Raw genomic sequence first — 16,920 nt, forward strand, 5'->3', positions numbered from 1 at the left:
TCTCCAGCCTACCCCAGATCCTTAACCCATTGGGCAAGGTCAGCTGTCGAACTCCCAGGCTTATGAACACTGTTGGATTCTTAACCCGCTGAGCTGAAACAGGAACTCCAGAAGTGTTGTCTATAACAATGGAAAATGAGACATTATAGCAAATAAAACACTAAAATACAGTAGTTCTCTGGGATAATATACCTGGGCAAATTGAAATGAGGTTCACCAGCAAGGTTAAGTCTCTCATATCTTACTGCATTGGTATAATTGGGGACTTTGTCTAAGGTTGTTAAGGTTGTTTGGAGAATTTGTGAATCAAGAGCTTAAAATCATTTGTCATTGTCCATGAACAAATATTCCGGAAATTATAGGGATTAGAATAACAGAATTTTTTTATTGAAAACAACTATTGCATTGCTGGTGACAGCCTAAGTTGGTACGACCACTTGAGAAAACCATTTGGCATTAAAATGTAGGTTCCTCTGGGAGTTCCTATTGTGATTAATTAATTAAGAACACAATGTAGTGTCTATGAGGATGTGGGTTTGATCCCTGGCCTTGATCGCTGGGTTAAGGATCCAGCATTGCCCAAGCTGCATCGTGGATCACAGGTGCAGCTCAGATCCCGTGTTGCCGTGGCTGTGGTGTAGGCCTGCAGTTGCAGCTCCAAATACGCCCCCTAGACTATGACTTCCATATGCCACAGGTAAAGCACTAAAAAAAAAAAAAATCCTAAAGGAAAAGAAAAAAAGTAGGTTCTTCTGTCCTAGGAAATAGATATCATATTTGTGAATATATGTGCTGAAGAAACTGATCATATGTGTACCAGGATACATGTTCAGCAGTGTCTTTAGTGTAATTATTTGTTTTATCCCCAACCGGAAAGAACTCAAATGTCTATGAACATAATAGGATAGATATATTGTTTAGTCTAATAATGGAATGTTATATGATAGTGAAATGAGTTAGATTAGCTGAGCAAATGGATGAATCTGCTAATGTGTTAGAATCTTTTATATATTTTTAATTAATTTTTTTGTGTCTTTTTTAAGGGTTTTGTCTTTTTGTCTTCTTAGGGCTCTCTACCCTCAGCACATGGAGATTCCCAGGCTAAGGTCAGTCAGAGCTACCGCTCCGGCCTACGCTAGAGCGATAGCAACACTGGATCTGAGCAGTGTCTGTTACCTATACCACAGCACATGGCAACACCAGATCCTCAACCTGCTGAGTGAGGCCAGGAATCAAACCTGTAATGGTTCCTAGTTGGATTCATTTCTACGGTTCCACAACTGAAACTCCCTAGTCAGGTTTGATAACTACTCAGCCATGATGGAAAAACTCCCCTTATATATTTTTAAAAACCCATTGAAATTTATAATGCTTGGACCAAAAAATCAATATTAGGAAGTTATTGTGTGGATACTCTAAAAGTTAATTTCAGAGAATACTTTTGAGGTGGTAACATATCAACAGTAATAGCCATAATGACAGAAGAATGGAATGATGTCAGTTTCTCTTTTTAATTCTGAGAGTCTCAAGATAGAGACTATAGTTGGAATAAAAATAACATTATTTGTGCATTGCCCCTTTGGCTTACCAGGTATTTATTGAAAAGGCATTATTCAGTAACAAGCATTATTTTTTGAGGGGGTGGAAAACTGGTGATTCATATAGTGTATTTCACTGTCTTTGAAGGTGCCTTAAAGGAACATGGAATGTAGGTCACTTGCTTCTTTGCAGTTTGCAACTAAATGATCTGGATTTGTTCTCACCTTTTTTTGCTTATGTTATTACTCAAGTGCTAGTCTGTATCTATGTGAGTTCTTAGTAAGGTTTTGTCTTCCAGTGTGTAGTAATTTACAGTCCTTTGAAAACAGAGTTGCTTTTTTAAGAATTTAATTAGGAGTTCCTTTTGCAGCTCAGTGGTAATAAATCTGACCAGGATCTGTGAGGACGCAGGTTAGATCTCTGGTCTTGCTTAGTGGTTTAAGGATCCAGCATTGCCCTGAGCTGTGGTTAGGTTGCAGACATGGTTCTGATCCAGTGTTGTGGTGTAGTCTAGCAGCTACAGTTCTGATTCAACCATTAGTGTGGGAACTTCTGTATGCTGTAGGTGCAGCCCTAAAAAGACAAAAAGACCAAAAAAAAAAAAAAAAAAAAAAAAAAAGAATTTCATTAATTTTGAAATTCTGTCTCATTGTGGTACAAGTCTTTATATTCTTAGTCATTAATGAGATTGAACATACTTTCATGTATTTTAAACTCATTTAATATCCTTTGTGGTCAAAGCCTGTCACATTTTTCATCTGTTTACCTCCCTCTTTGGATGTTTTTCCTTTTTTCCATTGATTTCTAATAATTTTTGGATATCTTATGCTCAGTCCTTGTTCATAGTATTTCAGAAGTATTTCCCATGGCTTTATTAGCACTTCTTCTGAATCAGTATCCAAACTATTATGAACTGTATGATTTGTTCATATTTTGTTACTGTAATTGTTCCCTTCATCTTGTTTTCTTCTTGTAATATAATTAATTAATCATTTTAAAAATTCTTAGCAACTTTTATATTCCTGTTCTCATTTCAAAGGTAATTTTGTGGGAGCTAGAAAGCTTTTAGAAGCAAGGCTTCTTAGAAGTTCCATTTTTTTTTCATTAAAAATTTCTATAACTATTAAAAGCTATTTATTCTTTTCTGTAATTATTAGATATTTAGGTAGATAGCTATTCTTTATGTTTTAGTAACCAGTGATTAACAAGAGAATATACACCTTCCCCATGTTGTGTTAACTTATGAAACACTTCTATTAACTTCTTTGAGAAAACTTGTCACATGCCATGTTAAGAAATAACAGAATCTCATGTATTCTGTACACAGTTTCTTTCAATGATACTATTTTGCAAAAGCATAATACATTATTATAACCAAGATAGTAACATTCATACACTTAAGATGAAAGATACATTTCCAGTATAAGTATTGTTCATTTACTCTTTTTATAGCCACAGTCAGTTCCCACAGTCTCTTCAGATTGACAAACTGGTCAGTTCTCTTTTTCTATGCTTTTTTCCTTTTAAGATTCTTAAATAAATGGTGTCATATAATACTATATATCTCCTTTGGGGATTAATTTTTTATTTTCACTCAGCATAATTCTCTGCAGATTCTGTGGTGAGTAGTATTCATCGTGTAATTTTATACCAGTTAATGGACATGTGAAGTGTTTCTATTTCAGACTGTTAACAGATAAAGCTGCTATAAACATTGGTGTCCAGATTTTTTATGATAATGCAGTCTTTGAGATTGAAATTGATGGGTTAAATGATAGTTTTTTTTTTTGAAAGCAGTTTTTATAATGATAAACATACTTCACTAACTACATTTTTGAAGTATGCAATTCAGTGTATTTTTAGTGTATACGTGTAGTTATAGCACCTATCACCAACATTATCTAATTTCACCAATAGGTTTACTACCGCCAAGTAAAATTTTTTCTCCATTTAATCATCAGTCTATCCCATTTCTAGAACTTGCCCCCACTATTGTTTTCTGTTTCTGTGGACTTTTCTCTTTTGGAAATTTCATATACATGTATAGCCCATTTTAACTGGCTTTTTCACTTAGCATGATGGTATCGGGGTTCATTTATGCCATGTCTTATAAAAACATGCTTTTTTAATTGCCAAATTACATTCAGTAATGTGGGTATATCACTTTTGTTTATATATCAGTCAGTTAAGGGACAAGAGTGGTCCTTTGCACCTCTTAATATTTGAATATTTCTGCTCTGAAAAAACTAATGTACTACAAATTTGTGTTTGGAAATATGTTCCTTTTGTTACCAAATAATGTTCTCAGTGCATAGTATACCACATATCTTTACCTATTTCCACGTAATTAATTCATTTGGGTATTTTCTGGTTTTTTACTATTCTGAGTAATGCTGCTATCAACATTTATGTTACCAATTTTTTTATGGAGAAGGGTCAGCAGTTTTGTATGTACTAAGAGTAGAATTGCTAGGTCATATGGTAACTCTTAGGTATAATGTTTTCAGAAAACAGTGTGTGAAGGGTTTCAGTTTCTTCTCATTCCTCTCAATTTTTGTTAGGTATTTTGATTTTAGCCATCTTAGGTTGAAAAATATCTCTATTGTAGTTTTGATTTGCATTTCTTTAATGGCTAGTGATTTTTTTTTTTTTTTTTTTTTTTTTTTTTTTGTCTTTTTGCCATTTCTAGGGCTGCTTCCTGTGGCATATGGAGGTTCCCAGGCTAGGGGTCGAATCAGAGCTGTAGCCTCCGGCCTACGCCAGAGCCACAACAATGCGGGATCCGAGCCGCGTCTGCAACCTACACCACAGCTCATGGCAATGCCGGATCGTGAACCCACTGAGCAAGGGTAGGGACCGAACCCGCAACCTCATGGTTCCTAGTCGGATTCGTTAACCACTGCGCCACGACGGGAGCTCCGCTAGTGAATGTTAATAAGCATTTTCCTGTTTGTTTATTGGACATTTGTGTATCATCTTTGAAGGAATTCCTGTTGAAATCACATACTCATTTGTCTTTATTTTTATTTTATTTTATTTTATTATTTTATTTTTTTGCCTTTTCTAGGGCTGCTCCCTTGACACATGGAGGTTCCCAGGCTAGGGTCAAACTAGAGCTGTAACTGCCGGCTTACACCACAGCCACAGCAGCTCAGCATCTGAGCTGTGTCTGTGACTTATACCATAGCTCCCAGCAAAGCCAGATCCTTAACCCACTGAGCAAGGCCAGGGATCGAACCCGCAAACTCATCGTTCCCAGTCGGATTCTTTAACCACTGAACCATGATGGGAACTCCTATTTTATTTTATTTTTAAAATATTTTGGTCATGCACTTGACCTGCAGAGGTTCCTAGGCCAGGTAATGAACCTGAGCCACAGTGGTGACAACACCAAATCCTTAACCACTAAGCCACCAGAGAATGTTGTCTTAATTTTTGATTTATAACAATTTGTCCTTTCTGTACATTAATCCCTTACTAGGTTATGATTTGCTCCTCTTTGATTGTCAGTTTGTTTTTTTTTTTTTAGATCCACAGTTGCAGTAGATGGAAGTTCCCAAGGCAGGGATGGAATTGGTGCTGCAGCTGCAGGCCCAACCACAGCCATAGCAATGCCAGATCCGAGCCACATCTGTGACCTACGCAGCTTGCAATAATGCACAATCCTTAATCCACTGATTAAGGCCAAGAATCAGACCCACATTTTTACAAATACTAGTTGGATTCTCAACCCACTGAGCGGCGGAACTCCCAGTTTGTTACTTTCTTAGTGCTATCTCTTTTGTAGCAGAAAAGTTAAATACTTTTTAAAAATTCAATTGATTTACGTGTAACATCAAATTAACCATTTTAAAGTGTATGATTCAGTGAAATTTAGTACATTCATAATGTGGTGCAATCATCGCCTTTATCACATTCCAGAACATTTTCATTACTCTAGTCATTTCTCTTTCCATTCTTTCTCCCTGACTCTGGAAACTAGCAATCTGCATTCTGTTTCTAAAAGTTTATGTATTCTGGATAATAGTTAAAAAAAAAAATTTTTTTTTTTGGCCGCACCTGTGGCATGTGGAAGTTCCAGGGCCAAGGATAGAACCCACATCACTGTAGTGGCCGAAACCATTGCAGTGACAATGCCATATCCTTAACCTGAGCAACAGGAGAACTGCAAGTTTTAAATTTTGGTCAACTCCAATTTCTTTTTTTTTTTTTTTTTTTTTTTTTTTTTTGGTGGGGGTGTTGCTTATACTTTAGAAATAATTATCTAATGTATGTCTCAAGAGTTCTTTTTTTAATATTTTCTTCTAACAGAGTTCTCTTTGTGGCTCAGCAGTAAGAAACCTGACTAGTGTCTGTGAGGACATGGGTTCTATCCCTGGCCTTGGGCTCAGTGGAATAAAGATCCAGCATAACTTCAAGCTGTAGCATAGGCCACAGATGCTGCTGGGATCTGCTTGGCTGAGGTGTAGGGCAGCAGCTGCAGCTCCAGTTCAACCCCTAGCCTGGGAACTTCCATATGCCAGAGGTGTGGCCATAAGAAAAAAAACCACGAAAGTATTTCCTTCTAGATAGTTTTAGCTTTTGTCAGTTAACATCATCATTAAATATGATGTGTCTGTGGGGTTTTTGTAGATGTCCTTTATCAGGTTTATAAATTTTTCTATTTCTAATTTATTGATAATTTTAATCATGGAAGGATATTGGATTTTGTCAGTTGCCTTTTCTGTGTATATTGAGATGTTATCAGCTTTTTGTTATTTTTTTGTCCTGTATTATATTGATCAGTATTTCTGTGTTCAAATAATCTTTTATTTCTGTGATAAATTCCACTTAGCATGTATGATGCTCATGTGTGTTGCTGTATTTAATTTGTGACCTTGAGTCTGCCAAACAGTTTTGTAGGGTAGCTGTAATATTTTATATTTCTGCTTACAATTACGAGTAATTTATTTAATCTACAGTCTTACCAGATTTTGATGTATTCACCATCATTTTTTGTTCTGATAGGTGTGCACCAAAATCTTACAGCTTTAATTTATATTCTTTCGTTGGCTAATACATTGAACATATTTTGTAATTTTTTGACATTTATATCTTTTTTTTTTCTTATTCTCTTTTGAGTGCCATACCCATGGCATATGGAGATCCTAGGCTGGAGGTCAAATTGGAGCTGTAGTTACCAGCCTATACCACAGCTACGGCAGTTCTAGATCTGAGCCATGTCTGAGACCTACACCATAGCTCATGGCAACAGCAGATCCTTAACCCACTGAGCAAGGCCAGTGATCAAACCTGAGTCTTCTTGGATGCAAGTCAGATTTGTTTCTGCTGAGCCATGACAGGAACTCTGACATTTTTATTTTTGTTGAAGTATGTGTTCATGCCTTTTGCCTATTTTCTCATTGGGTTGTTTGTTTTCTTATGTTTTAGTTTACAGAGTTCTTTACATATTGCACATGCCCATTGTTGGTTAGATTATGTATAAATATCTTCTCCCAATCTTAGTTTGTCTTATTCTCCTCTTAGCAGCATATTTTGCCAGCAAAATTTTTAATTTTTCCTGTGTATCTCCTTTTAATGCGTTACCAGTCACACTTATGGTGTTAAGACCAATGATTTGCTGCCTATTCATAAATCACAAAGAATATTTTCCACATTGTTTTTTCTGAAATCTTTATGCTTTTACGGGAAAATCTCATTCGTTTTTTTATCTGAGTTTTGTTTAAATGTGAGACTTAGGCTGCAGATTTTTGGTGTTTTTTTTTTTCCTGGTCTCCTGTGTAGGTCTAATTGTTCCAGAACTCTTTGGTAAAAGTCATCTTTTTGTCTACATTAGATTACTTTTGCAACTTTGTTAGATATCACTTGGATCTGTTTTTAGGTTCTCTGTTGTTTTTCCATTTATTGATTCTTCTCCAGTATACAGTTTTAATTACTATTTGCACATATGTTTTGATGTCAGGTAGACAGAATCCTATATTTTTTTAGAATTGTAGTTTTTTAGAAATGTTTATTCTGTTATTTTTGCCTTGGCACATAATTTTTGGCATCATCTGGTTTGATATAGTGAAAAATGTTGCTGTGATTTTGATAGGAATGTGTTAAACCTGTATATGTTCTGGGAGAATTAACATTTTTGCTGTGTTGAGTTTTCCATTGCATGAATATCACGTCCCTCTGAGATTAGATCTTTCACTTCCTTCTTCGGTGCTGTATAACTTTTAGCTTTTAAACCCTATACATAATTTATTTTAAACTTTGATATTAAAATATATTTTATGAAGTGATTGTAAATGTTACTGTATTTTTAGTGCTGATAGCCACAAGTTTATCTCTACTGTATGGAAATATTTGATTTTTATTTGTATATCCTGTGATCTTAAATCTAGGAGTCTTTATATTTTTCCCCTGAGTTCCTTGAGGTTTTTTACATATAGAATCAAATTTGTGTTTAAGAAGAATTTTACTTTCTTCCCAATTTGAATGTCTTTTCTTTCTTTTTCTTGCCTTACTCTATCAGCTAGAATTTATTGTATAGTGTTATCTTACTCTAGTACTAGGGAGAGGAAAGCTATATGTTTCACTATTAAGAATAATGTTAGTTGTCTGTTTTCTGTTTCTAGGGCCACACCTCCGGCAAATGGAAGTTACCAGGTAAGGGGTCCAATCGGAGCTGCAGCTGCTGGCATACACCACAACCATAGAAATGCCAGATCTGAGGTGTGTCTGCAACCTACTTCACAACTCAGGGCAGCACCAGATCCTTAACCCACTGAGTGGGGTCAGGGATCTGTCTAACCCACATCTTGTGGGTACTACTCAGGTTTGTTACACTGAGCCACAACGGGAACTCCAGCTGTGTTTTTTATGGATGGCTTTCACTAGAGTCAAGAAAGTTCTCTACTCCATTCATGTTTTCCAAGAGTTTTTTTCATAAATAGATGTTGAATATTGTTAGTTTTTTTCCTACATTGATGTAATTGTACTATTTTTCTTTTTCACTGTTAATGTGGTGGATTATAATAATGGTTTATCAGTTATAGAATCAGCCTTCAATCCCTAAAAAAAAAAAAACCAAAGATGGTGTGTCCTAATACTTTTCTGTTTCCTAATACTTTGTTGAGATATTTAAAATCACTATTCATGAGAGATTGATCTGTAGTTTTATTTTTGTGTGTATACAATACTTTAGGATATTAATTTTATCGTAAAATACATTGGAAAATGTTTCCTACTATTTTCTGTAAGAAATTATATGCAGTTGGTGTTACTTTAAGTGTTAGGTAGAATATTTCAGTGAAACCAACTTGTTCTGGAGATTTTCTTTCTGGGAGTTTGTAATTTATAAATTTAATTTTCTTAGTAGTTCTGTTCAAAATATCTGTTTTATATGATATGAGTTGTAGTAATTTGTGTTTTTTTTTCAGAAGTGTAGTTCATTTCCTATAAGATGTCAGATTTACATATGTTGAGTTATTTCTGTTAGTCTCTGTTACCTTTTTTTTTCTTTCCCATTGTGGTTTATTATAGGATATCGAATATAGTTTTCTGTGCTAAATAGTAGCACCTTGTTTATCCATTTTATATGTAGTAGTTTGTATCTGCTAATCTCAAAGCTCCCAATCCGTCCAACCCTCACCCTCCTTCCCCCTCCCCTTGGCAATCGCAGGTCTATCTCTATGTCTGTAAGTCTGTTTTTGTTTCATAGGTAAGTTCATTTATGTCTTATTTTGCATTCCACATGTAGGTGATGGCATATGGATTTGTCTTTCTCTGTATGGCTTCACTTAGTATGATCATCTCTAGGTCCATCCATGTTGCTGCAAATGACATTATTTTATTCTTTTTTTGGTTGTACCTGTGGCATGTGTAAATTCCTGGGCCAGGGATCGAGCCTATGCCATAACAGTGACCCAAGCTATGGATCCTTAATGCACTGAGCCACAAGAGAATTTCATGTTATTTCAGTCTTAACGGCTGAGTAATATTCTGTTGTATGCATTAGCACAGCTTCTGTATCTGTTCATGGTTCCCACTGAGCCACTATGGGAACTCCCTGTTTGTAGATTTTTTTGATGATAGCCATTTTGACTGGTGTGAGGTGGTACCTTATTGTAGTTTTGATTTGATTGTAGTTTGGATGGACATTTAGGTTGTTTCCAAGTCTAGGCTGTTGTGAACGGTGCTGCAGTGCACAGGAGAATTTCATGTTATTTCACTCTTAATGGCTGAGTAATATTCTGTTGTATGTATTTCCACAGTTTCTGTATCTATTCATCTGTTGATGGACGTTTAGGTTGTTTCCAAGTCTAGGCTGTTGTGAATAGTGCTGCTGTGCGCATACAGGTGTATGTATCCTTTCAAATATGGTTTGTCCACATGTATGCCCACGAATGGAATTGCAGAATCATACGACAACTCTATTTTTAGTTTTCTGAGGAATCTCCACATTGTTTTCCATAGTGATTGGGCTAATTTATATTCCTACTGACACCACCAACAGTATAAGAGCGTTCTTTTTTCTTCACACCCTCTGTAGCATTTATTTTTTGTAGATTTTTTTTTTTTTTTTGTCTTTTTAGGGCCACACCCCGCCATATGGAGGTTCTCAGGCTAGGGGTTGAATTGGAGCAGTAGCTGCTGACCTACGCCTACAGCCGCAGCAACACAGGATCCAAGCCTTGTCTGTGACCTACACCACAGCTCACGGCAATGGCAAATCCTTAATACACTGAGCAAGGCCAGGGATTGAACCTGCATCCTCATGGATGCTAGAAGGGTTTGTTAACCACTGAGCCACTATGGGAACTCCCTGTTTGTAGATTTTTTTGATGATAGCCATTTTGACTGGTGTGAGGTGGTACCTTATTGTAGTTTTGATTTGTATTTCTCTGATAATTGGTGATATTGAACATCTTTTCATGTGCCTGTTGGCCATCTGTTTTCTTTGGAGAAGTGTCTATTTAAGTCTTCTGTCTGTTTTTTGGTGGGGTTGTTTTTTTGTTTTCGTTATTTGGTGTTTTTGTTTATATGTTTCTTTTGGTATGAAGTTGGTTCAGCAATTTATATATTTTGGAAATTAAGCCCTTGTCACTCACATCACTTACAAGTATTTTCTCCCAGTTTGTAGGTTTTCATTTTGCTTATGGTTTACTTTGCTGTGCAAAAAACTTACAAGTTTGATTTTTTTTTTTTTCTTAGGGCCACACCCACAGCATATGGAGGGTCCCAGGCTAGGGGTCCAATTGAAGTTATAGCTGCTGGCCTACACCACAGTCACAGCAGCATCTGAGCTGCATCTGCATCCTATACCACAGCTGATGGCAATGCTGGATACTTTACCCACTGGGCTAGGCCAGGGATTGAACCCTTATCCTCATGGATACTAGTCAGATTAATTTCTGCTGAGCCACAGCAGGAACACCAGAAGTTTGATTATGTCCCATTTGTTTGTTTTGTCTTTGGGGGGCTGCATCTGTGCCATATGGAAGTTCTCAGTCTAGGGGTTGAATCAGAGCTGTAGCTGCTGGCCTGCACCACCATGACAGCAGTGCAGCTCATGGCAACACTGGATCCTTAACCCACTGAGCGAAGCCACGGATGTAACCTGCGTTCTCATGAATACCAGTGTGGTTCATTAACCACTGAACCACAATGGGAACGCCAGTGATTCATTTGTTAGTTCACTTTTTTTGGTATTGCCTTGGTGGACTAACCTAAGAAAACACCACTATGATTTATGTTAGAGAATGTTTTGCTTATGCTTGCTTCAATGAGTTTTTTGTCTTACATAAATCTTTAAGCCATTTTCAGTTTATTTTTGTGTGGTATGTTAATTTAATTTACATGGGACTCTTAATTTTCCCAATATCATTTGCTGAAGAGACTTTTTCCCATTATAGTCTTGCCTTCTTTGTTGAAGATCAATTGACTTAGGTGTCTGGGTTTATTTCTGACCTCTCTGTTGTATTCTGTGGATTTATGTCTGCTTTTGTGCCATAACCATATTGGTTTTTTTTTTTTTTTTTTTTTTTTTTTTGGCTGTAGCTTTCTCATAATACTGTCTGAAGTCTTGGAGGATTATGCCCCTAGCTTTGTTCTTTTCCTCAGGATTGCTTAGGCAATTATGGGTCTTATGGTTCCATATAAATTTTAGGGGTTATTTTTTCTGGTTCTGTGGCAAATGTCATAGGTAATCTGAAAGAGAACTGTGATTGCTTTTGGAAGTATGACCATTTTAATAATATTAATTCCTCCAATCTAAGGGTATATTTTCCCTATTATTCTTTAATGTCTGCAGCATCTACAGTGATATCTGTTCATTTTTGGTGTTGGTGATTTATATATTCTCTACTTTTTTTGTTCTTCACAATAGTAGTGGTTTGTTAGATTATTGATTCTTTGAAAGAAACATTTTTATTTCATTGTCCTTCACTGTTGTTTTTCTCTTCACATTTTTTTGGTTCTATTCTTTGGTATTTCCTTCCTACTGCTTGTAATTTACTTCTTCTAGTTTCTTTAAAAAGCTTAGATTATTCCTACTCAGTCAAAAAAAGCTTAGATTATTTCTACTCTATTAAATTTGTTAATGTTCATTTTATACTCCAGCAAATGGTTTGTCTTGGTATATTTTTTGTGGGTACATTGAAAAGAAGCCATATTCTGCACAGATGAGTGGAGTGTTTCTATAAATGTCTGTTAAGTCCTACTGATTTTGTGTTCTATATGTTGCTAATATTCTCTTTAGTTCTGTCAGTTTAGAGAGGGTTGTTCTTGTCTTTGCCTATAATTATGGATTTTCCTATTTCTTCATGGAATTTTAAGTTTTTTGCCTTGAATATTTTGTAATATACTATTTTTTTTTCCTCCTCACCCACCTACAACATGTTTCCCAGGCCAGGGATCAAACCTACACCACAGTTGCAACTTGTACCACGATTGCAGCCTTGCTGGATCTTTAACCTGCTACGCCACAAAGGAACTGCCAGAGCATACATATTTTCAATGCATGCACTTTTAGCATTGCTGTGTCTTGCTGATGGACTTAACTCTTTTTCAATATATAATGTACTGTGCTCTGATGATGTTTTTCACCTTGAAGTCTATTTTAGCTAGTATAGCTATTTCTGTTTTCCTTTAATGTTTGTGTATTTCTGCATCCTTTTACTTTCACCCTGCTTGCAGCTTTATACTTACAGTATAAGGAAGCTCTGTTACTTTCTACTGTGTAACTGGTGTAGTTAGACCTTTTAAATTTAATGTGATTATTGATATATCAGAATATAAACTTGCTATTTTATTTATTTATTTATTTATTTATTTATTTATTTATTTATTTAGGTCCTTTTTTGCCTTTTCTTTTTTCTTTTTCTTTTTTTGTCTTTTTGTCTTTTTGCCATTTCTTGGGCCGCTCCTGAGGCATATGGAGGTTCCCAGGCTAGGGGTTGAATCGGAGCTGTAGCCGCTGGACTATGCCAGAGCCACAGCAACTTGGGATCCGAACCTTGTCTGCAACCTACACCACAGCTCACGGCAACGCCAGATCCTTAACCCACTGAGCAAGACCAGGGATTGAACCCGCAACCTCATGGTTCCTAGTCGGATTCGTTAACCACTGTGCCATGATGGGAACTCCTGCAATTTTATTTTTGTGCTGTTTGTTCTCTTCTGCTTTTCTTTCATTTTTGTTTTTTGTCTTTTTTCCACCCACCTGCAGGTTATTTGTACAATTTTTTAGATAGCTATTTTTTTCAGGAGTGTATTGTAGTATCTTTTTGTATGGTTGCTTTAATATCTTTGTTAATTTTAATATCTGCCATCTCAGTGTAGACATCTATCATTGATGTTTTTTCCTTCCAATTTAGTAGGTTCCTTATTTTTACTATGTTAAGTTAATTTCAGCTGAAATCTGGAAGTTATATTATGTTATGTGACTATGAGACTATTTACGCCTTTTTAAAACTGATTTTGTCTACCACACAGGCAAGAGAAGGGAGAAATGCCCCTTTAGTATAAGAGCAGATTGAACTCTAGGTTCCTCTTTTGCCTTCTTTATGTCCCAGGTGGAACATTCCTAATTATTGCTAGGTAAAAAGTTAATTGTGATACCCTATGTATACACCATGGTGTGGGTGGCCTGGTGGCTTTATTAACTGCTTGTGATTAGTAAATGTCCTGATTCTCTTCTAGGCCTCTTCTGACACCACTCAAACAGGCATTGTTTGTTATTTTTAGTTGGCAGTAGAAATCCTGGCTCCTTTCTTGGTCTTCTCTTGTTTCACCTGACCAGGTTCTGGGATGCTTTTTAACAACCTTAAGAAGGTCTAGGTCCTCACTCAACATTTTGTGGTATGGGTGGTCCTTGGATATAGATTTTTCTATATTGTTTGTTTGGAATATGACAGTTGTTTTCCAGACATTTTCTGTCATGCTGTATTGCCCCTTTTTGGACCCTTTGACTGTAGAGGTGGCTTTGGGGTATGCTTTCCTTTTCTATACACATGAGTGTGTCCAGATTGCTGATTCTTCAGCTCCTGGTTAGAGATATATTAAGCAAAACAAACAAACAAAAACAAAACAAACAAACAAAACCAAAAAATCTAGGGAACTGATATATCTTGTCATCCCTTGGATTTTGAAATCCTTAGTTGTTCTCTTTTTGTCTCTCCAATTTTCAGAGTTTATTTATGTCTGTCTTTTTAGTTATGTTTGGTGGGAGAAAAAAAATCTTTCCATCCATCAAACAAAGGAATTATGGGGTGGAGGTGGGGGATGTCTTTGTTTGTGGCATGCGAAAGTTCCCTGGCCAGGGATTGAACCAGCACCATAGGGATGAATCATACTGCTGCAGTGTCAGCATGGGATATTTAACCTACTGGACCACAAGAGCACCCTTTGAGGTTTTTGTTTTGTTTGTTTTTAATGAGCATTTGTCTCCTAAGTTTGTAAGTGGAGATTAAAAAAACTTTTTTTCTTAGTCAGTACTTTAGAAGTTGTCAAGACTTTTATTTCCTCTGAATGTGTTTTCTTTTAGCTTTAAAATATGTAAAACATGTTACTTTTGATCTACCTTCTTCATTTATACTGTAGATTCCCTCTTATATGTGAGAGATGCTTTCCTAAACCTTTAGTGGATGCCCAAAAACTGGATAGTACTGAATCCTATATATGGTATGTATTTTTCTGTGCATACATACCTATGGTAATATTAAATTGTTTATTTAGGCACAGTAAAGTGATTAACAACAATAACTAATAATGACATGGAATGGTTATAACAATTATCTGTAATATGAGTTATGTGAAAGTGGTCTCTTGCTCTCACTGAATATCTTTGTGTATAAATTGAATATGCCTTTCCATCTTAGCTAAGTGTGTATCACACTGTGGCAATAACTTCTGCAGTTTGAGGTACAGCAGCAAAGATAGCACAGATTACTCTCCCTTCAGGGGATGGCATGAGATCTCATTAAGCTATTTAGAATGGCACAGAGCCATGAATTCTTTATTTTTGGTATTGTATTTATAAAATACATATGACATAAAATCTACTATCTTGACCATTTTTAAGTGTATAGTTACTTCATTGATATTAAATCAGTTCATAATGGAGTTCCTGTTGTGGCTCAGCAGTAATGAACCTGACTGGTATCCATGAGAATGTGGGTTTGATCCCTGGCCTTGCTGTGTGGGTTAAGGATCTGGTGTTGCCATGAGCTATGTTGAAATGCAGACATGGCTCCGATCTTGTGTTGTTGTGACTGTGGCGTTAGGCCGGCAGCTGTAGCTCTGATTCAGCCCCTAGCCTGGCAACCTCCATATGCCGAGGGTGAAGATAAAGGACAAAAACAGAAAAAATCAATGTGTAATGTTGTGCAGTCATCATCATTCACCATAACTCTTCATTTTGTAAAAACTGATCTACTGGAGTTCTCATAATGGCTTAGTGGGTTAAGAACCTGACCTAACTGTCCATGAGGATACAGGTTTGATCCCTGGCCTTGCTCAGTGGGTTAAGGATCCAGTGTTGCTACAAGCTGCAGCATAGGTTGCAAATGCAGCTCAGATAGTGCTGCTGTTCCTGTGATGTAGGCCAGCAGCTGCAGTTCCAATTTGACCCCTTGCCCAGGAACTTCCATATGCATTAGGTGCAACCCTGAATAGAAAAAGAGAGAAAGAAAAATAAAAAACCCTGATAAACTATATTCTTTAAACAATAATTTCCCATTCCTACTCACCTCAGAGCTGGCAACTATGCTGCTAATTTTGTCTATATGATTTTGACTGCTCTAAGAACTTCTTTTAGAGTGGAATCACATAGTAGTTATTTGTCTTTTAGTGAGTGGTTTGGTTTTCTTTGCATACAGGCCTCAAGGTTAATGTGTTATAGCATGTGTCAAAATTTCTTTACTTTTTTTGTTTTTTTGCATTTACGATAGAAATTTATTTCTCACAGTTCTAGAGGCTAAGAAGTTCAAGGTCGGCATGTTAGCTGATTTGTTTCCTAGAGAGAGCTCTCTGCCAGACCTGCAGATGGCCAGCTTTTTTGTCTTCATATGGCAGAGAATTCTAGTGTTTCTAGTGTTTCTTCTTCTTTTCCTTCTTCTCCTTCTCCTTTTTTTTTCTTTCTCCTCCTCCTCCTTCTTTAAAATTTCTTGGAGTAGAGTTGACTTACAACATTGTGTTACTCTCAGGTTTATAGCAAAACGAGTCAGTTATACATATATCCATTCTTTTGTAATATAGGTTATTACAAACTATTGAGTAGATTTCCCTATGCTATACAGAAAGTTCTATTTAATTATCTCTTTTATACAGCAGTGTGTATGTTTTTCCTGTCTTCTTAGTCCAACCCTCCCCATCAAGGTTTCCCCTACCATAAGTTTCATTTGAAACCTGTGAGTTTATTTCTGTTTTTTAAATAAGTTCTTTCATTTTTTTTAAGATTCCACATACAACTGTTATCATGATGATTATCTTTCTCTGTCTGACTTTCTTCACTAAGGGTGATCATCTCTAGGTCCATCCATATTGCTGCAAATGGCATTATTTCATTCTTTTTTTTTAATGGTGAAGTAGTATTCTATTGTATGTACCACATTTTCTTTATCCATTCCTCTGTCATTGGACCTTAAGGTTAAGTCAGTATCTTCGCTGTTGTAACTAATGCTGCCATGAACATTGTAGTGCAGGTATGTTTTTTGAATTATAGTTTTGTCCACTTATATGCCCAGAAATGGGATTGCTGGATCATGTTAGTTTTACATATAGTTTTCTGAGGAACCTCCATACTATTTTCCATAGTGGCTGCACCACTTTACCTTCTCACCAACAGTGTTGGAGGGTTCCCTTTTCTCCACACCATCTCCAGCATATATTGCT

The 16,920-nt window shown here is 36.3% G+C and overlaps 1 protein-coding gene across 4 annotated transcripts in view; it reads left to right on the forward strand.

Moving 5' to 3' along the window:
* Positions 1-16,920, forward strand: part of LOC100625207 (ubiquitin carboxyl-terminal hydrolase 9X) — a 176,986-nt gene that overhangs the window by 57,818 nt on the left and 102,248 nt on the right. The gene's annotated exons all lie outside the window — the stretch shown is intronic.

The sequence above is a fragment of the Sus scrofa genome, chromosome Y, assembly GCF_054392235.1.
Source record: "Sus scrofa isolate SSC_HxYL_T2T_F1_AM1 chromosome Y, Sscrofa_HxYL_maternal_Yorkshire_Landrace_v2.0, whole genome shotgun sequence".
Taxonomy (NCBI): domain Eukaryota; kingdom Metazoa; phylum Chordata; class Mammalia; order Artiodactyla; family Suidae; genus Sus; species Sus scrofa.